Source organism: Numida meleagris, chromosome 5, assembly GCF_002078875.1.
Source record: "Numida meleagris isolate 19003 breed g44 Domestic line chromosome 5, NumMel1.0, whole genome shotgun sequence".
Taxonomy (NCBI): Eukaryota; Metazoa; Chordata; class Aves; order Galliformes; family Numididae; genus Numida; species Numida meleagris.
Window position 1 is genome coordinate 54,672,117 of NC_034413.1, and position 25,095 is coordinate 54,697,211.

The 25,095-nt window shown below is 38.3% G+C and overlaps 1 protein-coding gene across 6 annotated transcripts in view; it reads left to right on the plus strand.

Annotated features, from left to right (window-relative positions):
- Nucleotides 1-25,095, plus strand: part of FIGN (fidgetin, microtubule severing factor) — a 100,910-nt gene that overhangs the window by 17,776 nt on the left and 58,039 nt on the right. For 2 of the 6 annotated variants that reach the window (XM_021399076.1, XM_021399077.1), the window contains one exon: nucleotides 17,085-17,233. The exons of the other annotated variants lie outside the window; for them this stretch is intronic. The gene's annotated coding sequence lies outside the window, so the exon portion shown is untranslated. The remainder of the gene's footprint in view (nucleotides 1-17,084; nucleotides 17,234-25,095) is intronic. 6 annotated transcript variants of the gene reach the window in all.

Consider the following 25,095-nt stretch of genomic DNA (forward strand, 5'->3'; position numbering starts at 1 on the left):
CTGAGAGACGTGTTTGCTCTACTGCAAAGATGAAGGACCATGAATCCTTGACACACTCTCTCCCCCCTCCCCCTTTACTTTCCAACATGATCAACATTCAGACGCACAGATTGTCTGCTTGGACAGTTTTTTGTTCTGACTGACAGCATCTGGCATAGACAAATTTAAAAATACATAGCATGCCATGCTTGGAATTGGAACATCCCTTCTTTATTAATCTTCTCATTTAAACCATTCATTTACATTTCAAGAAAGGTTACAGCTTGATATGGTTGAAACATTTATTTTAAATGAATAACCTTCTAATGAAATACCTTGAATAAGCACCAAACAGTCAGTGTTCATTAAAAATTACACCTGATTAGTATGGCCTTGGAACTGGTGTGAGGACATAAGATTTCCCCATTGTCTTGATCCATAAAGGAAAAAAAAATGTTTAGCGTGTGTGAGTGTGTTTGTGTGTAATTTTTTTTTTTCTTAAGCACGAAGCTAAATGAGAACTGTGTATTTTCACTTGCAAACCCCCATCATTTTCAGGAGTACCATATTATGAAGCTCTAGCCTTTAAATTGCTATTTGTCTAATTAAATCTGGTTTTGCTGGAACAATACATTTGAAGGAAATGCCTAAATAGTGTTTTGTTTCGTTTTATTCTGCTAAGGCATTTATGGTTTGAGGGACAAGATGCTCTATTATTTGATGTAATCTGAAATCCTATGTATATTTTTTCTAACTGAGAAGTATTCACATGTTTGTATACAGTACTTTACTAGTACAATAAAACTGAAATGGTGGACCACCCACTAAAATGTTTATGTACACGCACATGTGCACGCATACATCCTGTGCACTCTCATCTTCGTGATCTAGGTTAGCTGCACAGCCATGCTTGTCTAGCATTTATGTAAAAATAATATGAAAATTGGCCAGACCAGTCAGAATATGGACTTGGAGTACAAGAAGGGAGGGAGAAAATCCTCCTCTGCTAGGCATTTCAGATGCTTTATATCACTTTGGATTGCAGCTTTAGCTACTTGCAGTACAGAAGGGAAAAAAAAAAAGCTTCTGGAAGGGAGGGGGGAACCCCCAGTATTATAAAACAGAGGACTGTTCAAGTGCGTGGCAGTAAATATGTAAAACAAGTATCTTGGCTTATTTGGAGAGGAAAGAGATGGTGCAGCAGACAGGCTCAATTAACAATTGTAAGCAGGAGAGGACTTGTATTCCTTCGGTAAATGCAGGAGAGGTCATTTGCTTTAGGATAAATTCTGACAAATTTCAGATATAGACATAAAGGCTGGAATAAATATGACAAAAGACTTTCAGTTGCACATCAAGCATTTTGTATTTGGAAGGGGCATTTACATTTTTGTTCTTAGCGAATAGATTTTTTTAATCGGTGTTTTCCCAATTAATATATATATAAAGTAATTGACTGTGAAACAAGCGTTTTGGGACAATAGGAATTTTGATATAGGCCTGACATATCATTTATGCTTTTTAAAAGATTCACCTAGTAAACCTGATCTATTTTTGTTTTTCTGCAGGAGGCACTAAGACGGTAAGTTTTCAGCCTAGGTTTTACTATGCTGGTAATCATAAGCTATGTGTATGTAATGTAATCATAAAAGGAAAATCAAATTTTATTTTAAGCGAAGTGACATTTTTTCCCTTCACAAACCGTTCCATTTCTGTGATAAACTTCTATTTTGATTTTTTTTTAATGGCTAGTTATAAAGGCTTGTACAGATATGCATCTGTAAGCAAACTGGGAATAGGTTAGAGAACACAATTCCCCGGTGTAAAAAGCAAGGTTTAGCAGTAATGCTTTTAATCTGGACTTGTAGAGGATTCGGGAGCATCCATAGATCTGCTTCAGTAATTACCATACCCCAAGTGGCACTGGAAGAGACATTTGCCTAAAAACTTGATGTCTTCATTACACTGTTTACATTTTAATTAGAAACATGAAAATTAGTGATTCATACGGACAACTACAGTTTAAGTGGGTTTGCTCACCATCCAATAAATCATAGAGGAAAGCAAAAAAAGGAAAGGGGGGGAAAAAAAAAAAAGGCAATTCCCAACCTGCACCTACCAGCAGCAACCCCTCCCAAGCCCTGCAGTTGGAACAAACAGTTTACTGTGAATCGTTCATGGGAATAAGGTGTTGGTATTGGAAGCTGGTTAAAATGTGTTTTTTATTTTATCAGAGGTGGAATTTCCATGCAAATTAGGACATGTAATTTTGAAGATAAAGCCACATACTTGCACACGATATTACATGTAAGCAAACGAGGTGTGTGTAGGATGCAAGCATGCAGCCTGTTTATGTACGTGTATGGCCCTGCAGCTGTGCGAAGGAGAGGACTTGGGGCGGGAAGGTTTTGGCAGAGCTGGGCACGACGTATGGCTGCAGGGAGCTCGTTTCCGTGCGTCTCGACCAAAACGCGTGAGCATTTGTAGCGCCGCACACGGCGATACACGTCTACAAATACACACGCAGAGACCGACCGGGGAGGCCGAGCATCCTCCGCTTCGGCCCAACCCGCCGGGCCGTGCTCGAGGCCGCTCAGCCCGCAGCGCGGCCCCGTGGCGGAGGGCCCTACCGGGCGCGCTCTCGCCTCTCCGCGAGTTCAAATCCCGGCCCGTCCGGCGGGGCTGGGGCTGGGGCTGGTGGCTCGGGGTGCGGGGGCAGAGCCGAGCGCTGAACCACTGCGCCAGCGGGCTTGTACTTGGTTGTTTTTTTTTTTCCCCCTTGCTCCATAACTCACTGTCTTGCCCTCCACCTTTCCACCCCTGCACCCTTACCATGGGAGTGGCGATATGTGAAACTGGATTTCTTCCAAGAATACTTTAAGGGCCTTGTTCCTTTGGGTTTCTGTTCGGTCCGCTCAACGTTAGAAATGTTTTGCTTGCGGAGATTGGGGGGGGGTTGTTATCTATGCAATTAAGTTTGTGATGTGTGAGTTCCATGCGGGCTTTGGGGCGTTATGCCGACAGTGCGTGGTGTGAGCCTCCGCAGCGATCAGCGAAAACTCGCTGGTTTAATATTGATGTCTTTTTCTTTAAGCAAAAAGAAGGGAGTTCCCTTCTCCCTTGCTTATTAGTGGATTTCTTTTTGTTGAAATCCTTAGGATTTACAGGATAATCTCCTTCCAGAAATTTCATTCTGCAGTGTCTTGTTTTCTTTATATGTACACAAATGTACGTATGTTTATATATTATTTTTTCCCATGTACCTCAGTTTTTTAGACAGTGCACAATATAAATCAGAACGAGCCTCTTATAAAGCTGTATCATGTTTGCCAGTGTGAATTGTCTTTTTGTTCTTTCATCATTTGAGTGATGTAAGTAAACCCAGGTATATCTTGTGGCTGTTTTAAGGTGATATGTAAGCATTTCATGTGACAAAATAGGCAACAGCATTTCTTTTTTTTGCATTTGCTTTAGCATAAAAATAGTGCTTCATCTTAAGTCTGACAACTTCATTTAATGTGAAGATTTATTTTCCTTTTTGTTAAATTAAGTTTTTATCAAAAGTTACGAGCACTGCCTCTAATTCTTGGTAATCTGGCAGCTTTGTAATGAAGTAACTTGTATGTACACTTTGTAGTGCCATTGAGTTAGTGACAGTGCTCTGTCTTCATTTGTTCTCTGCTTTTTTTTTTTTTTTTTTTTCCCACCCTGTCCCTTCGGGTGTAGGCATGTTATAAATGCAGCTAAACAGAACTGTCTGCACCTGCAAAGACAGAAACATGCTGCCTGCTTGTACGGACTGCAAAATTCTAATAGTCCTGTGCTATCTGTTAAATTCAGTGTGCTTTTTGCATTGTGGCACGAAACATTTGTGCTGCGAGGGAAGCTGGCTGCCTGCCAGCCATCGACTATGAAATCCCGGGTACCTGAGAGCTTATCAGTTCTTTTGCTTTGTAAAAGAAAAAGTGATGAAAATGTTGGTAAACTGCCATGAAGGTTTAAGGCTGCCGGAATAAGAAGCCGTGTAATCAGATTGGAAAATGGAGCTTGAGAGTCTCTGCATGGGAAGCAGTCGCCTGTGGACCTACCGAGATGCTGTGCAAGTGCCCGAGCTGACCACTTTGTTAGCAAATCAGCTTGTTTGCTGCAGCAGCAGGGTGGAATAGGCTGGTCCTTGTGATGGTATGTAACGCCAGTAATATCTCTTGCTTTGCGCAATGTAATCAGCTTGCAATTAGCTCACTCTACATTAACCTTCTTGGTATTTTTCCCTTTTGTTAGACTGTGCACTTTAAACAATTAACTATAGAAAGTAATCCTTCAAGCAAATCAAAGCAATCCTTTAATTTTATCACCCAGCTGAAAAAGTATCAGGTGGTCAACTGGTCTTCATCAGCTGCTGGAAATTCTCAGGCTCACTGTAGCGTGGAGAGGTTCTTTAACCCATTCACATTTAGAAAAATGTCAACATTTTATATTTCTCACATACTATAATGCTGCATCATGGAGCTGCGATTGGAATTGTTTTAATGAAAAGCCTTGGGAAAGCCTTTTCCTATACAGACAGCTTTTATGCTTCTGTTTGTTTAGGCATTTCCATACACTACCTCTCAGAACGCTTTGATGACACAGCCACTTGTACTGATAATTCCACCGCTTCACCTCCAGTGAACTTGATTCACTGAGGTTGGAGAGAACAAGGCTATCGTTGCTGATCTCGTGCGTTGCTTTTTAATCCGCTAAAATAAAAGCCAGTTAAGGGGGAAATCTGTGTGGTAGGCAAACTTAGTTTTGGGAAAGTGAAACTTAGTGCCATTTGATGAGATGCGGAAGCTCCACGTTTAGCAAGGGGAAGTAAAGGTTATTCAAATTAAGGGTGAAGAATGCAATCTGCCTTGCTGCTCTTTGGATGGTTCACCCACTCCAAAGTTCCTTTGTCTATGTAATAGTTCTGTTTTCTTACTAAAGGCTTGAATTTTCCAGAGTCATCCTGTAAAATGCAATTATTTACACCACAGTAATATAGTGTAATGATAATCTGTCTGGCATTTTGTGTAAAAAGTTTCTTTAAATAATTGGTTGACATGGCTTGCTGATTTATAAGCAAATCATTTAAGATTTTTGCTCCTGTGAATAACACTAGTGAAATTAGGGACCAAAATATTTGGAAAAAAATAATGCCGTGCTTGAGTCTTCTTAATACTGCATTCTCTATTTGAATATATATATTGTGGGTGATTTAAGGCTCTCCTGAACAAAGTGATCTGAAACTTCTGCCCAGGTATTGTGTGTAAAGGACGCTGGAAATGGTCAGCAGCTGCTCTGCCACCCCCCACCAAAAGTCATTTCAGTCATTTCATTGAATTCCAGTAGATCATAGCAATAAACTGAATTTATAATAATGTGATCTGCTTTCGCCAATGATATCTGTGAAAGCAGTATTGACTGGCTGTACCAAAGTCATCTTTTATCTCTCTTTGTAGAATGTGAGCATGTTTTGAAAATAAAAAGCCAGATCCTACTAATCATGATGTATTTATCATATTTTAATGTTGGCCTTGGCACAGTTTTAATACATATCAAAATCCTGGAATCTATGTGCACGTTTGTTTTCTGTGTGCTCCAATTTAAAAAAAATGAAAAAAAAAAAATAACCTGCATACATCTTACGCTGCAAAGATCTACTTTATATTCTTTTAGAGGACAAACTCCATTAGATATGCACTTACTGTACATTGGATTGTAAATCTTACAATTTAATGGTAATTCAGTGAGCAGTTATTGCTTCTGTGGCCTTTTTTCTTTCTTTTTTGTCCCATCTCACTTGTGAAATAGGGTTACCCTTTACAAGTGTCACATCCATAGATTCATCTTTTGTACTCTATAGTTGTTCCTAGTGCATCATTCTAAGTGAAAAGAAAAATAGGAAGCCAAAGCTACAGGAGGGGCATTGGGGGAGGGGGGTCTATACATAGAAATACAGCATATAGCAGCAGAAAGACCAAGGCAGTTTAGCATCAATCTAACAGATTAAAATTTTGCTGTAAAGGTACATTTTCTTTAACCTCATTCTCATTCGTTTTTCCACTGTGGCCGCTGTTTGAATTCCCAGGAAGCAGAAATGGTGTCTTAATGATACGAGCCTTTTTGCCTTGCTTACACTGTTAATACTCTTATCCCTTTTCTGATATGAAATACTTTTTGTAGAAACAATATACACATTTGTAAAGAAATTATAAAAGGATTCTCCTTTTGAAGATAATGAGTTCTCTTCAGGAACTGCAGGTTACGTGGAACACAAATGAGCTCTAAGTGGAGGGATTTAAAGTCCTGCTACAGCATTTAATTTCTTGAGGAAAGGAGTTCAGTTCAAGGTTAGCCTGTTATTGTGGCACTGGCAACTACTTCTCTCATTCCTGTTCTTCTGCCAGCAGTACTGCACAAAAGGCAGTCATTTTTATTTAATACGTAGGGAGGTATTAATCACTGCAGTGTTTTCTTGCAAAAATTTGTCTTATCAAATTCATTGTTTCACCACTCATGACAATAATAGGTGTTTAATTACTCAATAAGAGCAGTTTATAGATTCCATTTTTCCTGTTTGCTGGACAAATGGTATTGATTTTGTACTTTGATGCAACATGAAACTGTATTAAACACAATTAGAATTCTAAGGCTGGCAATGAGAATCAGTTGTGGTAACTTAGCTCCTTGCTAAAGGAGCTGCATTTTCCACATTTTGACTGTATATAAATTCTTAGGAGAGGCAAATATCTTTAACGAGATTCCTTTTATTAAACAAGATCCTTGTGTGTTTTTCTTGTTTTATTTCAGCAGCATTTACGATTGTTATAGATTTTTATATAAACAAGACAAATAGTTTATGTAATATTTTTTTTCAGGTAATAGTTCCCTTCTGGTGGTAATAAGTTGTGTTCATTCCAACCTTCAACGTCATCTCATCCTACCGTCATGCTGTACTTACGAACAAGATTTCTTGTGTGAAAAATAAAAATGACATTGTACCCCAAGCTTGAGTTTGGACAGTAAAAATTTATGAGCGCAGGGAAGGCAGCAGCCTGCTTTTTCTGCTTTTTTTTGTAGAGCTTTTAGTTCTCTTCAGAGGGTGAATATTAAGCCATGTGTGGGTTTTTCTTCTTTTTTTTCCCTTAACTGATGTCTCTTATTCTACTGTCACTCATGACATGTTATTGATATATCAATATCTGCATAGGCTTGAGCCCTTTCTTCAGGTAGGGTTTTAGTTGATTTGCAAAAGTTGCACTGCCAAGACAATTGTTCAGAGCTTCCTTTGTGGGTCAGTACATCCTTAATTACAATTCTTTACTGCTGCTGGTGCTTTCATAAAGATTTCCAGTTGGGACTGTTTGATGATTTTCCAGAGTTTATATCTGAATCAAGAAAAGAAGAATGATTCTTGCTAATGTGATTTCCACTGTACATACTTACTTATGTAACTAAATCTATATGGTTTTTTTTTCCTGCTTGCTGGCTTCAAGCTTCTATGTAAATAAATTAGATAAAATCTCACATTTTATTTTTATTTTTATTAGTTTTATTTGTAGGTTCCTCATTTAACTCTGATTGGGTATTTCTTGAAAATATGGTCAGAATTTTTAAGTATTACACCTTGACTGGGTAATATTTTTCAAGACAACACGTCACAGATAGAGATATCTGCATTAATTTTTCCTGCATGTGAATGCTTTCAAAGTACCATTGACATCGATAAAGGAAATGCAAGTACTTGTAGTATCCTCTGAATTGCATGTACAGATGTGGTGTGTGCTTGGTGGGGAGCATGCTCAGTGTCGAAAACACCCATCGCTTAGTCACCTGTTTTAATGAAAGCTGTATTTTTGCTCAGTCCTTTGGGAACCTTTGGAATAATGCATTATTTCACAATGTATGTCTTAACTCATGTTATTACACTCATGTTTTTTGTCGCGCTTTCTTTCAAATCTTCTACAGACCAGTTCTCAAAGTCCGAAAAGCTCCGATTCCTTATCCAAGCCTACTTTAGGAGCTTCAATGAGAATACTCATGCTTAAACTTAAGGACATGCTTAAGTGATTTGCTGGGTCAAACTTTATCCTGGGTGGACCTTCTTGTTTCTCTTCCAAGCATGATTTATTTCCTGTGCAATCTGAGTAACTTGGGAACTAATGGCTTGTTCCATTCTTTGTGTTAAAGGCGGTGGGTTAGGTGTTCTTTGCTTCTTGAAAATCAGTACAGATTTCAATTACCCAAACAGCAGGTAAGACGTTAACATTAAAAGGATGTAGGATGCACTTTCTAATCTGTGGTGGTGCCTCAGCTATCCAGATGTTGTGGGAAAATTGAATAAATGTAAGTTGGATTCTGAATAATTGAATATATTGTTCTTATTTATTTGGATTACTGTAGCACTTAGAGGTCTCAACCAAGATGGTGACCTTGTTGTGCTGGTATTGTAAAAACATGTACTGAGAGACTGTTCTGCGTCAGAGGGGTTACATTCTAAATAGCTGAGACGGACAAAGGTTAATAGGGACACAAAGAGGCGCTGAAATGTGAAGAGACTTGCCCAAGGTCACCTAGCAGGTCAGTAGCAGAGCCGCGAGTTAAGCCTACATCTCCACACCCCTGTTCCAGCGTCCTGTGCACCAGATTGCCTCCCCGGTGATTAAACTATCTGCCTTTAGTAGCTATTGAGGGAAGTAATTGTCTTTGATTTAGTGGGAAATTTTGGATAGCGACATTTGAGTGTGTTGCTACTTGGTTCTTGCACTTGGGTGAAAATACAGATAGATAATTTTGTACTATAAGAAGGAACATTAAAGCATGACTCTTATTTTGCCCCACTTATTGCAAATTTAATAAATACTTCTCTGAGTTGGTTGCTGTTTCACAGAAAGATTGCTGCAATTGCTGATGTTTCTTGGTCAGTTTTACCCAGGTGTGTTTGCTCTTTGGGTGTAGCATACAAAATCAGAGGTAGGGCCAACCTCCTTGATTGGCTATTAGGGAATAATGTTTTAATTACTTCAGACAAAGCATTCTGAAGCCTGTATCCTCCTTATGACAGTTCACTTTCAAAGCTACGCTGCTTCATTTCAGTAACTTTATTACCATTTGGCTCAGAGATTGCTATTTCGCCTTGGCCACAGATTTCATCAGTTGCCCGGCTCACCTTTGTCCACACTATACTTGTGAAATGACCTGCTCCTTTAGTGCTTGTCAATAGTAAATTGCTGCATCCTCAGTGTCCAGGCTAAGGCACAGTAAAGAACACAACTCTTTATTAAATTACTGGATTTTACACTTAATTTTTTTGGATTAAACTTGAATGTGGAAAGTCTTAATTACCATTTAATACCAAGTAATTAAAGCACTGGCGGGGTCAACTATATAAAGCGCATCAGTTTGAACTGCCACCTGATTAATAGGCTTGGTGATATAAAAAGTTCAGCACAAAAGCATGCTCTGCCAGGGTCACCGCTTTAATAGCTGTGGAAAGTGCAGTTTTTGCTGTAATTCTGTTCTAACAATGGGATCAAAATAATAATTTGTGCGTTGTTCATGGTTGGCTTCTCCAGTGTGACGTCAAGTGAATTATTTGAATTTGACGTCAGATAAATTGGTTTTGTGGCATATATTGATGAGCAAATAGGTTTGCAGTTTCATTTGCCTTCTTGAAAGTGAACCATGACTATATTTTTCCACCCTTCTGGAAGAGTTGAGACAAAAGTTTAGAGAAGAATTGAAGGTGTGATGTGCAGGAGTCACATGCCTGTATTTTCATCTGTTTGCACACACAATCATCTGTGAGATATTTATTGTAGCTTAAGTGCTGTATGCACATAGATGTGTGTGTTTGGGAGTGTGTGCACAGAGTTATATCGAACAGCTGCCTTAATAGCTATGTTTTTATATCCATATAATATATATCTCCACATTGCATTCTGTTACGAATCCTTTTCCTGTGCCATGCTTAGCCCCAGAGGCTCTGTTCTGCGGGATCGTTTGAAAGTTGTGCTGTGTTCACATTTAATATAGTGGCATTTTGTTTTGTTTTTTAAACACTTAACAGTTTATTGATAGGGTCTGGGCAAATTGCTGCACCTTTGGAGGAGTCACTTAGCTTCCACCGGGCTCAATGCATGTGCAGCAGGCAGCCCGTGCGTTAGCAGTTGCAGGATGGGAGCCACAATATTTTTTGCCTACCTATGGCTCCGCAAGCATTAATCTTGACAACACCCCACAAAGTAGGTAAGTGTGGTTATCCCCACTTTATTGCTGAGGCCTCAAGAGGAAGGCTTAAAGCACTGGTGTATGTGCAGCTCCAAACACAGAGGCAGGCCTATGTATTGGAAATGGAGAACTTCTTTCAGCAAACATCAGGACATGTTTTGAACAAGATTTCTAAGTGAATAGAATATCTCTGTATCGGATCTAGATTTCAGGTCTGGAATACTTGGTTCAGGGGGATTGGAACTAGATGGTCTCCTGAAACAGGCCAGTGCGAATCTCTCACAAAAATGAATCTTCTCTCAAGTATTAAAAAAATGAGTTAATTGACCTAAAAAAGTCCCAGGCATGTCTTCTTAAGGGCCTAGGAGCAGTAACGTGCTTGTCCTCCAGCCTGATTGGAGGTGGCCCCTCAGCCACTCTTGGACCCTCTCTACAGGCTTTGGGTTGCTTCAGGTTTTGGGGGGGCTGGGCTGGTTTCACCCACTCTTCTTCACTGGAACAGGTTGCCCAAGGAGGTTGTGGATTCCCTGAACCTAGACACATTCAAGGCCAGGCTGGATGTGGCTCTGGACAGCCTGGTCTAGTGGTTGGCGACCCTGCACATAGCAGGGGGGTTGATACTAGATGATCATTATGGTCCTTTTCAACCCAGGCTATTCTATGATTCTTTCAGCCTGCGCCGCGGGAGCTGGCGTGGCTCTGGCCCTACAGTAGGAGGGCTTCATTGCAAATGGCGCTGCCCTGGTCTGGCACAGATGCTGGTGAGTTCCCTTCTTTCCTCTTCAAATGCTCGTAAAGCTCGCTGCTGATGTGACAGTTGTGGCTTTCATGTTTTAAAGAGTACATGAGAAATGCAACTTCCACTGATTTTTGGCATTTGCTTGTGATCTGTTCCTGCTAACATTGAGTATTTCCTGCTGCATGGGAATGAGCACACTGATGTACGTTCTCAGGCTCTGAGACAATGTTCAAGGCAGTTACAGGTTATTTTATCAAGCGTGTGCCTTTCAGTTTTACTCTTAAAGCAGCACCAGCGTGGCAATAAATTGAAACTTCAGTTGTCAGAGAGTTTCAGATTCCGATAAATAGACACAGTGGGCTTTGCTATTTTTTAATATTCCTACTATGGTGAAATAAGTTTAGCTGAATGATTCTTCAAAGATGAATGATTTTGGCGCACAGAGTAGGGAAAAGGGATCCTCGTGATGCTAAGTCAGTGATCCACTGATTATACTGTAGAAATTACACCTAAGGCTATGCCGTGGTTGGAACTCTCTATTAGCTATATAATGAAAAGAACATGGCTTTATAGAGATGGGGCAATATCAAGATGCCAGTCACTCAAATGTAGGCATTCATAAACGCATTTGCAGAAGTGTTATCCTGTTTTTCAGGTGGCAGAACAGGGGCTGAGAAAAATTGCTTAAGGAGCACTGCAACTGAGCAGACACTGACTTTTGTGGGAGGCAGCTGGGATTACTGAAGCTCCGCAGCGATCTTGTAAAAGGGGTACATTTTAAAAAAGGTAGTGAAGCTGAAAAATGAAAGGATTTATTAGTGTGTTTGAAATTGTTTTCATTTCTGTCAGTAGCAGTCTGATGATAGTACCACCAGCTCTCTTTGTTGCTCTGAATCTGGGCTTCCCGAGTGTGTTAATCTCCTTGGTAGATGCAGTTGGAAATCTATCCACAGAACTTTGGACCATCACAGCTGCAAAACCTGAACTGGAAAAATCAGTGTGATGTTAAAAAGAACTCATTATTTTCCATATCCTGTCTTCCAAGACTAGTTTGACAAGCCCCAAACAGCCTTCTGCACATATACAGCAAAACTTTAAAAAATTAGAGATCATGTTGTCTGGCTAAAATAACCCAGTTCTTTATTCTCAGAGATTTAAAAATCTAGCCACTAGCTCAAAAATGCTCAACGTCTCAAACGTAACAGTTTTGGTAGGAGCACATGAGTGATAATGTTCTGTAGAGCCTCCTCCCCTCCATACAAGTGGAACTAAATAAACACCACGGTGATTTTTTAATATCTGTTTTTTTAACATTCTGGAAAACTCTCCTATGGACAGACTAACTATATGACATTTTAGCCTGTTCTGAGGTTAGTAACTGGAAGAAAAAAAGAGAAATTAAAAGAGAATTAAGATAAAGGTTGGTACCCAGTCTAAATAAATGTTTGAATGCTCTTTAACAATTATAGCCTGCTCCATTTTTTGATGTACAAACCTTTTCCATACAAAGGAAGGTGCTGAGTGCAAATGTGTTTCAGTTGACTGAAAAGTCCCAGTGAGTCCATCTCAATTCCAATGCCTACTTGACACAATATGGGAAAGAAAAAGCAAGGGGGAGAAAAAAAGGAGAGTTTGATAAACAAAACGTAGAATTGTTTGGTTCTATTAAGAAACGTCACCAATTATCTAAGAAAAACTATTAAGCCATAACCTATGTCTTTTCTTTCACCCTGGTGTATGTCGAGGGTAAAGGTTCAAACCAATTCTTTTCATGTTCCTAATCATGGGCTGCAATTAATCACAATCTAGTTCTTTTAAGGAGTCCATTAAGAAATCATACTAGATGAACAGCCACTAACATAGAAAATCTGATGTGTTAAGAGTTATGGGCTTGCCGTGTAAAGTTTGTGTAGCATTTAACAACACTCAGAAGAACATTAACAGTAACTTATGTGTTCTGGCGGTACTAACGCAACTCAATAATTAGAGTAAAAAAGATAACGTACAGTTAAAACAAACCTGTGTCCCTCTCAATAGGAGAGAACACTGAATGTCACTATGCAACAAGAAAGCCTTTGCATGATCTTAGGACAAAAGGGAGGAAGTTCAAGTAATGATTTACTAACTAAAAAGTGACCATGGGGTAAAGCAGTTTGGTTGTTTCTGTAGAAAAATTGTCTTCCAATGAAAGAATACAAAATAAGTAGAACAGAAGTTACTTGCCATACTAGAGAGAGATAAACTGGGACTAAATAAGATAGCTGAGGTCACAGCAGCCACAAAGCTCTGCACCACCCTAGGTGTGCTACTCAGTAATGTATTGGGCAGCAGAGGCACATCAAGCATTTTAGTACCTAAATCTGAGCGCAACCAAGTAGAATCTGGATGTCTGGAGAACCTCAGCGAAGTAGGCACTTGTTTCTGAATTAGAGAAGATGTATTTATAAGCATGATTGTCATAACAAGAACTGTGTGAACCTAGACTGAAAGTCTGACCAGCTCTGTCTCTTGGCAGTGGTCAGTAGTGGATGGCAGAGAGAAGTGTGAGAAGTCCGAGAGTGGAGCAACACAGGAGCTGGAGGCATTGCTGCAGGATCAGTGTTCTCCCATATTGCTGTGGGATGGGGCCATGGTGGTGCTGAGCCGGGTGCTGAGTTTTCAAGAGCATGTAACAGTGTGCACACTGTAAAGCTCTTGAATGAGAAATAAGAAAGTTTTACCAGATTGCCATAATGTCCAGCCATTGAAGCAGATTTAGGGAGGGCTTTTTTCCTGCAGTGGACAATTTTTAGTTATTAGCTGGAAATATGCTAATGAATCTGATAGGAATAAAGTAAGAAAGGGTTCTATCGAAATTGCTCAAACTATTGCGCTTAATAGGCAGTGATAATCCTTCTGTAGTTTTTTAATCACTCTATCAACTTCTAGAGACGTAATGCTTTTTTCCCTGTCAAATTTCATAGATTGGAAATGTCTGAAAATTGTCATTTCCAGTAAATTTATATAGAGCTTTTCATAGGGATAGATGTGCAGGATCTGAATTTGAAAGTTTTTGAATGGAAATAATTATAAAAGTGGAACTTACCACAACAGTCTTCATGGAATTGTTTAGTGGGGAGAGTCATATTTGTGGTAACTTCAGAAAAGTTTGGTCAGGCTACAGAAAGAAAGACGATATTTAAGATGGAGATAAGAGAACCACAGTCTTTATTATTCAGCAAATATATATATGTACACATACATATTTTTTTACAAGCGAAGTGCAACTGGTATGGTAAGAGAGAGAGTTGCTGTATCCTGGTAGTATTTAATGTCTTTTGGGAAGGGCTAAAAAATGTTGGCAAAAGTTTTGCAATGGTGGCACTTGGCCTGAAAGGCCCTATGGGCTGCTCATGGGGCACGTGGCAGTAAGCCAGGTCCTGGGCTGTGCCTTGAAAGCAGGGAGCACCTATGGGATGCTGTAGTTGTCTGCACCTTCCAGAGATTGTTCTCTGTGCCATCTTTGCACTGTTCTCAGGCTCCTCTGCACCTTTGTGGTAGAGCTTGTGCTTGTGGTTGACTTGAGGAAGAAGGGATGCAGCTTTATAATGTGTCTAAGAGTTGTACCTCTGCTAAGTCAAGAATAACTGGAGAGAGAACTACAAAAAAAAACTGGGGGTAAATACCGTGAGTTGAAGTTGGTTTTGCATGATTCACAGGATAGCTTCTCAGCAACAATGTTTGTGTTGCATATATGCAGAAAGCACCATTCAAGACAACAACTGTTAGACATGCTTTTAATTGAAATTTAATTAAAGGACATGACTAAGTTTCAGCTTTTTAAACTGGGATGCTTCCCTAGTTGAAGTCTAGCCATGTTAATAGTTCCCTTTTAACATCAGTTGTATAGAATACTCTGGGAAGACTTTCTAGCAAAAAAATGTTTTTAGTATGACAGTAGAGGTTCAACCCATCCCATCAGTATTCCATTACATGTTGTTGCCATGTGACAGAGGGCAACAAAGGGGCAGTCTGACAAAATGGCGTCTGACATGGAAGTGCATATGAAGTAAAGAAGTGTCACTGAATTCCTCTGTATGGAAAAAATGGCACCCACTGACATTCATCAATGCTTGCTCAACATTTATGGAGACCAAACAGGGGATGTGAGCGCAGTGAGGCGGTTGTGGTGCATTTCAGCAGTGCCAACAGCAGTGAGAAAGGCAAGCCGTGTTCTGGACAGCCATGCGCAGCTGTCACACCACAAAATGAAAAACTCTTGTTCATTGCTGGTGAAAATGCATAGTTAATGGTGGTGACTAAGTTGAAAAATAGTGTTTTGTCTTTGAGAATTTGCTCTATCAAATAGTGTTGTTGTGCTCTTTGCATCTGTTGTAGTTTCCTTGGGAACAAACAGGAGGCATTACTTTTGGAGCGACCTATTTCCAGTTATACTATAATTATTAAATCTTGAGAATTGACTCCAAATGCACCAAAATTAATAACGCCTTTACTCAATCTTTGTGTTTAAATCTTCTTGCAAGTTCATAATTAGAGTATTTAACCTTACTCTCCGTTTGTTAGAAAATGCTATTTTTTTAACAAATACTAAAATACTAAAGCAGATCAAGCAGTTATTTTGACAAACAGCTTGAGACATTCTTGCCTGAATTCCGCAAATAAAAAACCGAACTAAATAATCACCCTGTGCAGATTTTCACAGAGACCTCAGCCAACCTTTTTATAAAGGATAATTACATTACTTTTTTAATGTGGAGGAAAGGAAATCATAAAATTAAGGCATAAGAGACACTGTTCCTATTTTAAGAAGGTAGCAGAATAATTGGTATTTTTATTGTCATTTTATTATATAGGGTTTTTTTTGTTTGTTTTTATTTTTTACGTTCACACACACACACCCCCAATATATAATGTGTAATACATATATATGTAATATGTTTTTTTCAGGCATTAAATCTTGTATTTAATGTCACGAATCTGAGCATCTGGGCAGAGTGAGTAAGAAACAATGTTCATTGACGTTTCCAGGTGTATTGAAAGTACATTTTTGAAGTTGTAGATGTTTGTATGTGTCTCAGCTCTGCAGTGTCCGTCACCTCCTCCCTCACTAACCCTCTGTCCCTGTGGCTTGTGTCTGTCAGATGAAGAGCACCCATTTAAATGCTGCCAGCATGCTACCAGTTACTGCATTATGGTGAGGGCTGGGAGTTGTTTCCTGGGGTAGGCCCCATGGATAGCTGTTTCCATGTGGGGCTCTGGAGCGAAATGCTGGGTTACAGAGCTCTTCTGATGCAGCCAGGATCAGAATCAGCCCATCCATCTCTTGGCTAAAAATTGTCTGCACTATATATGTTGTATCGTCAATTTAAGTGCTGTATATTAGGGGTAAAAGTATGCTTGGTGTTTCAACCTTTCTTCTTTTTCTATAGATCTGTAAATACAGAGCAAAACCAAATTTTTCAGTGTTGTACTACCTTGATTTGACTGTTTCTACTGAGTAAAATTCCAGAATTAAAACTGCAGTGCTGCAAATATCTTACAGCTTCTTTCCCTTGTTGCTGTAGTGCTTGTGTTCTGTACTGTACCATCGTATTGTGAGAGCTAGAGACTGGATTGTGGCAGCAAGGGCAAGCTTCACCATATTTAGCACAGAACTTACAATATTTTAAAAGACAACAAATCAGCATTTATTATTTTTATTTGTTTGTTTCCAAGTGAAAGATTTTTTTAAATAATTGGATTGCTTTCAATGGGTTTTATTGTCTTGGCTTTCTGGTACATTTTGGAAAGAGAGATGGAGAAGAGACTGAACCCTACTAGGCTCAACAGCTGTACTGGTAATAACGTAAACCTGTGTGCCTGTTTGGCTGTTAGGGAATAACTGTGAACAACAAGTGAGCAAGTAAGGGAGTAACTCTGTGAGACATTTAGCCAATCCCTTATCTTCCCTTATTTAAAGCATAAATGTAAAACTGCAATTTTATTATTAATTTTGCTTGCATTTTTGCAGGCCTACTGTGATTAGTTTAAAATGCGTAGAAATTATTTTGAAAGGAGTAATTCCGTGCAAAATTCAAGCATGAATTCATAGTCTTGTTTTGTTTTCTTTCAGGATTTGTTTCACAGAATTTCACCTAACGCACAATCCAAACCAGCAAGCTTCACTTAGTTTCAGCCCCAAATTACATCATTCGACCCCAGTAGAAGTTTCCTCCATTTCAACAAATCGAGCCCAAGTTTGTGTGACAGTGGATAGATGAGGTGAGCTGATGAGGGTCTGGGAGGCATTGCAATCAGAATGGCAGGTGAGGCAGCTCTCAGTGAATGGATTTGAAGGACTAAATGTGAGGGTTTAGAAACGGAGGAATTGCCATTGTGGATTACAGCCAAAGTCCATCATGAAAATATCTCAAGTTTGTCAGTAGCTATCAGAAAACATGTTAGAGAAAGGTGTGTGAAAATTGTAGTAACAATCAAAAATGAGCAGAGTGAGAAGAATTGTGTCAATTAAGTCTAGATCTGTTTTACAAAATCTGTGTTTCCTGAAGTTTTCTTTTGCTAATCTTAACCCCAAGGCAGTTTGTCTTGATATAATTGAACTGCACACACATCATCAGTCTGTCATGAGTTTCCTTTCCTTTTCTTTTCTCAATATGGATGGCCTTACAAGGACCAGATAGCTGCAGAGGACTCATTTAAATGTTACAAATAGACATGGTTTATTTCAATTGGTCTTTTCACTTTTTAAAATTGTATTTGTCTTCTCGCTGCACTGTTTTTGCCACTGTAAAGATCATAGGCTTTATTTGATTATATTTTGGTAATCTGTTAAATGAGACTGGGTCACCTTGCACCATGCAACATTTCACTTCCCTGCTGAAACTTAATGCCATCTTTTTATCTTTCACTGCGTGGATGTCAGAGGACATAATGTTAATAAGAGACAGGCATCTCTAATATTTCATGAATGGCATTTTAGAAAAACTCAAAAAAACCCAAACCTAGGAATTAAAAGCTGACACTAAACTAGTGAATTTAGTCACCTTTCTCATATATTGAATGATTTTCCATTTATGTGTCTTGTCTATTGCAAGACTTATTCTTTGTCAGGCATGGCTGTTAAAAAGCACAGGTGGCTTCCTCAGATTGAATGTATTGTTTCCCTTTCATGGATAGGTTGGGGCATAGATGGAGAGATTTCCATGAAAAAGTGGTCAAGAACTGAAGATGATACCTAAAATAAGGCTGTTAGCTTTCAGCGGATTAGATTTCACAATAGAAACCTGGGATGCCCGGGATTTTGTGCTTCTCTGTGGTTTTGTGTGTTTGTTTACCTTGCTTTAAAAATGAGTCTTTGATTTCCAGCCGGGTTAAATCAAAAGTATTCTAAAAAAGAGCATACTGTTAGGAAATTATGAGGTATTTGCATTTCTATATACTGCATTTATCAAATACCACATGATTTTGGTACAGTGTGGCGATGGTGGATATACAGATGTGGGTAGCTATGTGTCCTTTTTTTTTTTTGTTACATTACAAATTTATTTAGAGATACCAGAATGTTGCATTAGATACCACTTTTTGTAGCATGTACTTGCATATTAATTTTTATATGTGGTAGAAGATACAAAATGCTTGATACAAAATGCTTATTTCTAAAACACATGAGGATGCTAAATCGTCTGTATTCTCTGATTCTTGAGGCTAGGAGAACTCCAGTTAAACTTATGAACCAGATCCACGTTGAATCCTTCACTGGACTGTACCTTTAAATGAATGCATCAGTGAGAGAGGGATGGCTATGGTAATGTGCAGGACTTATCCATGAGCTCAAATAATCATGAAATAGTCTGAAAATTCAGACCAGTAATTTAGTAATCATGAATACATAGGATGCATTAATGTTTCAACTCTGAACATTTGTGTCCAAAACTGGTTTAAGCTACTAGTGAAACCTAGTATCTAGTGTAAATGTGATAAATTTGGAAAACAAGAATGGAAACGTCCTCAAATTATCATCAGGTCCAGTTAACCTGCTATTGTAGATGTCACATAATCTCTTTCCTATGTTTGTTGGAGCTCCATACTAAGTGTTGATTACGTCCAAAAAATTGGTATTTTATTTGGCAAAATTCAGCGTTAAAGTTCATCTAGAATAGCATAGTGGAATTTTAGAAATCATTCACTAGCCAGATAAATATCTGGCAGAATTAATTTCATTACTAGTTTGTAGAATCATTTGCACAAGACTGTCATCAGTCTTTTCTCTCACTGCAGTATACAGCAAATTCAGATCTGCCCTTATTGTAAACATCCACCCCTGGAATTCAGTGTTTTTAACAAAATCCTTGATTTCTTTATAAAGTGCTGGCTGAGACAGAAGGTTTTCATGACAGATTTTGTGGACTACTTGTGATCTTTACCAGAACCAAATGACACTGTTAAATTCCCTCAGACCTTTAGGTTCAGTCACTGTGTTTTGTTTGTTTTGGTTATTAATGTGGGTTCTTCTTAATTCAGATACGCAAACATAAAAATCTATCACCATATGACAATATGTAGATTTGTGGCAGTCCCAGGAGGACCTTGGGTCCATAAACCAGTGGCTTTGTAATGTAATGCTGCATAAATGCTGTATTTTCATCTGTGACAGATATAATCTTGAACCTGTATTTTTCATGTTACTTAACTGTTTCAGAACATCATGTGTGAGAGAACACATCAAAATGGAAATTGCTTCTACAGAAGCAGCAATAAATATTGGTTGGGTATATTGCATTGTTGGGCTCCATGTGTTTTAGGGTGTTCTCAATTCTCTTGCCCTAATCAACACTGTAAATACATGCTGCATTTCCTGGTCATCTATTTGTTGGATTAACAATTTGGACCTTGCAATCTCTACCATGTGTTTTGATTCTTTACTGTATATAGCCATGATTATTTAAGAGCTTCCCCTAACAAAATTACTCTGAAACCTCCTGTCTTTTCTAACTCTTCAAAGAAAGACAAACAATGCAAAGTCTGTGCATTATATATGAGGTTAGCTAGTAATTATTTGAAGTCTCGCTAGTTAAAAAGCTGTGAAAAATCTTTGCAAATTCTGTATCCTAGCTTTTCACTTAAATATTGGGAGGAGCGGTGTTTTTTGTTTTTTTTTTAAAGGTACTTACCATACAACCTTCAGCAGAGATTCAAATAGTTAATATTGCATTATTGAAATACATCAATTGTTGCAGTGATATGATGTTTAAAAAAAAAAAAAGTAAATATTTGTGTTTGACTTGTAAATTTTGAGCAAGAAGCTTTAGACAAAGTTGATGGCATATTACTTCCATTGAATATGCCCTTAAAGGATTTTGCTTAAGTCATTTCTTCTTTAAAGTCTTTATAAACATGTAGTTCATGTCCCATTTTTCATCTACTCTCTGCTTTATGCCGTTGAGTTAGAATAGAATCAATCACAGTTCCCCACCTTGTCTTTCAAGTGAGCATAGTACTGTGATGGCCGTGTACCTTATTTAGTTTTCGGGCCCTTTATTGTGTCAGTGATACCACTGTGTTTCCTGTGGAGCCTGAGTACTCTTATGAATGACTTTCCAGCACCAGAGGTAGTATATACCAATTTTCTATTGAATACTTTACTCTGTGGATCAATATGGATTTTAATTAACATCTTAACAAAATCATATTTTTGCCCAAAGGTGTCTCTCCTCTTGTGTCTTGCCAGGAACCTGGTCTTCAGCAAGTTCCTATCATACTAGACATTGTCGAGAACAGGCATAATTGAAATCCCTTTTGATTTATCCTGAGGCAAAGACACTTCCCTTTTCTTTCCTCTTCAGTAGATATGCACAGAAGTTTGCTAACTGGGGGGATGGAGCTGCAAGCCTACTATAAGCATCAAAGATGACTCGATACAAAGATTCTTGGAAGAAGTTTCCACCATACTTGGAGTGTCGTGACACTGCTTCATTCAACTGCTTTTCCACATTGCATTACATTAATAACCTCCTTGCAGGTTTCTTGGCAGACAGGAGAAAAGGAGGCCTTCAGTATAAAGTTGGATGATGATTTTTGAATGAATGAAAATGAAAATGAACCACTAGCCTTAAAGCTAATATGAGGCAGTCAGAACACAAAGAGCCGTGAAGTAGGTCAGTACTTTTGTCTTCTTTTTACATTAGTTTTTCTGCAGAACTGCATTTACAAATGTTTAGCTTATATTCACACATAACACTGATATTTCTTTCTCTTCCTTGACTGTACACTATCCTAGATTGTTTTGTGTTGTTTTATCCCTTCTGTCATGTAGCTTTTGAAATCTCTTGTGCTAATAAGCATCTGATAGATCTCACCAGGAGTCTTGGCTTCATCTTTAGTCTTCTTTCATTGTAACAATGCTGCCTACAGTACATACTGTTCACAGGGTAGATCTCACATATTGCTGTTCAGCTGCCAGGCTCTTGAGTAATAAAGCCTGTGTTTCTTTTCTGAATTAATGTAGATTATGATTTTAGAAGTGTTCTTCTCCTGACAGAAGACAGTCCAATGCTACATCCTTGGCCATGGTTGAGGATTGCACAGCAGTCTAGGGAATAGGATGATTGCTGACCTCTTGGTTGCTTAGGACACTTGTAAAAAAATACTCTTTATCTAGCAGGTTCTTCTTGAAGTGTAAGAGCTTTATCATGCTCCGTCTGGTTCTTTTGTGTGAGATTTAGAAACTTGGACATTTAGTCCACAATGTCATCTTTTTTCCAAGATTCTATAACACTAATGCTAAAAAAGGAAGTTTAGCTTGCAACTAATGTTTCTCACCATGAACACACAGATAACACTATATACAGTGGCAATGGGAAGGAACCCCAAATATTATTATCATATATACATTATCTGTTAATTTCTATCTGTGTATGTTCTCTGATAGCACTGTAAATATTACCACCACTTGCCTACACTGATTAAAGAATACAGTGAAACCACTGTGTTTTAACATGGACTGGAAAATAACTAGGCACCTCTTTCAGCATGTGCATTACACTTAGACTTGAGGATAAAATGTTTAGGTCACTGCTTTGCTTAGAATAACTTACTAAGTTGTCCTCGATCAGATATTATTGTCAGCTGTGCTAGCTGTGTTATATCTAGTGCAAATACGGCAAATACACCGTCACCAGCTTAGATGTCACTCTATGAAGAGCTGCTGCCTCAGCAAAGTGAGAATATTAATCTAAAATAAGTGTATTCTTTTTCCCAAGCTTTGTAAACAAATCTATCCTACTTAGAGCTGCAGTGTCAATATTTTGTACTGCCTGTGTTGACATATCCCTTGTGTTTCTTGGCATATGGGACAACTCTGAAGATTATATTTTTGGGTTTTCATTTTTGGCCAGTTCATGCTATTTCTGATCCTTATCTTAGATATTTTTCAGGCTCTGAATAATTTTTGTATATGGTTAACTGTATATTATGAAACACCTTCGAAATTCCTGTGTATTTAAGCAAAATCCAATGTTGCACTGAAAATTCACTCACTGGTGATATAGAGAGTGAGTACTCCAGCAAGTGTGTATTATTCTTGAGGAAAGCTTTGGCAATAATGCTTGTCTAGTGCTCTGGAGGGTGTCTACAACTGCTGGAGCTTTTCCGGCTTTGCCCTCAGCTTGCACGTCTTGCATGGATTACTAAAAAGGAAAAACCTCTCTACCTAAAAAGACAGGAAAGTTTGCTGAGCATTTTTTTTAGCTAAGGATATAGCTTATGACTTGTTTCAGTTAATGCTTGATTCCCTTCAATACCAAAATGTCTTAACTACTTGCTCAACAGGTGATTTTTTGCTTTACTAGTGCTTAGGATATTTTCTGGTTTAATTCATACCATTGCAAGAGCATTATGCCGGTACTATTCTTCCACATATGTGGAAAATATAAAAGGTTTCTGATGCAAATCTTAATGAAGCATGTGAAACATTGATTGATTTGCTTAAGATTTTCAATTTTCATTAGAGATGTCAGCAGTTAGTTTAGATATACGTTCTTTATGTTGTTCCTCATTCCATATCTCATTCCAAAGCATCATTATATCTTTTGTTCGTCTGGTAGAGCCGGTCAATGATAGCCTCACCATGAGATCAGCTTTTTGAGTTAACTTCTTACCTAGATTTGTTCCTTCCACTCCCTAGAAGATACATGTTTGCTTAGCTTTAGCCTTAGAAATTCTTGGTCAGATTTTTATTCCATTGCATTTTGCCCCACTCTAGTTGAAAATGCTATTATGCAAGTAATGCAGTTTGTTGTATGACAAAGTGTGCAGTGATTTTTCATGAGTTGACATGTGTATGAGTTCCCCACTTTATTCTGTATCTTTCTCCAAAATGAGAGTTCCTCAGATCCTCTGCAGATATCCCATTTGAAGGGACAGATTGAAGGCACAAGGAAGGACAGCAAAAGGTGAATTCTGTGGTCCTCCCATTCATCTGCAGTCTTACCAGACTCCTGTAAGCCTGTTATTCTCTCCTTAGTTCAGTGGGAATCTTAACACCTGATGGAAAGTTTCCATTAATTTCTGATAGCCCTCCAGAATAGCCCCAGGTATGGGGGTTTCCCAAAGAAGATACTAATGAAAGTCAGCAAGTTAGAAATTGTATGTCACAGTCTTTAGTTACGGAAGGACAGAGGCCTATGCTTACAAGGGCAAATGTGTATGTAAGTAGTTGTAGCAGTTGTAACTTCTGAAAACTAAGGGAGAACACTGTCTAGGCAGTATAGTTCTAAGAACTCTGGAATGGTAGAATAACATTTTTAAGAACAATATTTTTATTTCCTAGGTTAATAGAAAGGCAGACAGAAAACCTAAAGTATCCCACAAATCTGTGATGGCCATGACAATTAGCATTTATACAGTCAAGTGCAAAGACTGTTCTAAAATGACCTCCATTAAGGCAGATTCTTTTCAGAATTAGTTTTAGTTCTTGAATTCTTCTCTCTGTTGTAGTGACTCCTTCAAATGATGGTATAAATTGAAAATATTTTTGTTATTCTGTAGCCAGGCACTTTTTCCTTTTTAGAAGAAATAATGTTAACTGAAAAATTAACTTCATTTACGAAAATGAAGTTATAACTATAGTAGTCCTTGGGACACTGAGGATTAGGGAAAAGAGAAAAACAATCCCTCACATGAAATGAATTATACTTAAGACTCTGTGATATGTATTCTATATGAAAATATATATCCATGTATGTATGTAGTTCCTATAATTAAGACATGTTAATTTTATGGTAGTGAAATAACCAAACCTCATTAGCTGTTGTTTTCATTCACCAGAAAATTGGTAACAGAAAAGAGTGAGGCAAACTTAAGCACAATCTTCCTCCCCCTCTCAATCCTTGTGTCTAACTTGCCTTTCTCGTGGTGTCATTTTTAGGTGCCTTTTTCTGGTGCCATTTTCTTGACACTCTGGAGCTGACTTAGCTCTTTTAAACAACTGTTAAAGAAAAAATACTTAGCCTGTGTTTAAAGAAAAAAATTCCACATGGACTGTGGAGAAGATGTTTAATATTAATTAAGTAGAGAGTTTAAACTTTCTTTGTCCATACTAGAATTAAAACACATTTGATGAAAAGTTTTACAGAGATAGATTGGAAAATGCAGCTTTTTTTCTTGCAACAAAGTCCAGCTTCTGCTTGCAGAGTAAGTTGGAGCCATCTAGGAAGTTCCTGCCCTCAACCTTTAGTTATTTCTCTCAACTAGAAGTAAGGTACGACTACTGAAGTAAAGACAATTTTAGTGCAAGATGCTTTCATTTGTTCTGAAGTAGACCAAGATTACACCTATCTCAGCTGAGAGGGGGTTGTCTCCAATGGATGGGGAGATACTAAACATGGTAAATTTTTGAAACAGTTGGATCTGCAGCTGTTTGGGTCCCTAGCTTTAGAAGAGCTTACTTGCACACGAAGAACTCCTTCTGCATTCTTACGGTGAAAAAAATGTCACAGCCTTACTAAAAGGTAGCTTTCATGATTACTGATGTAAAGTTATCATAAATTACAAATTGTGTTAATGTGGTTGTTATTAGTGTTTTACCTCACTGTTAATACATGTAATATATAAACTGTTTACATGTC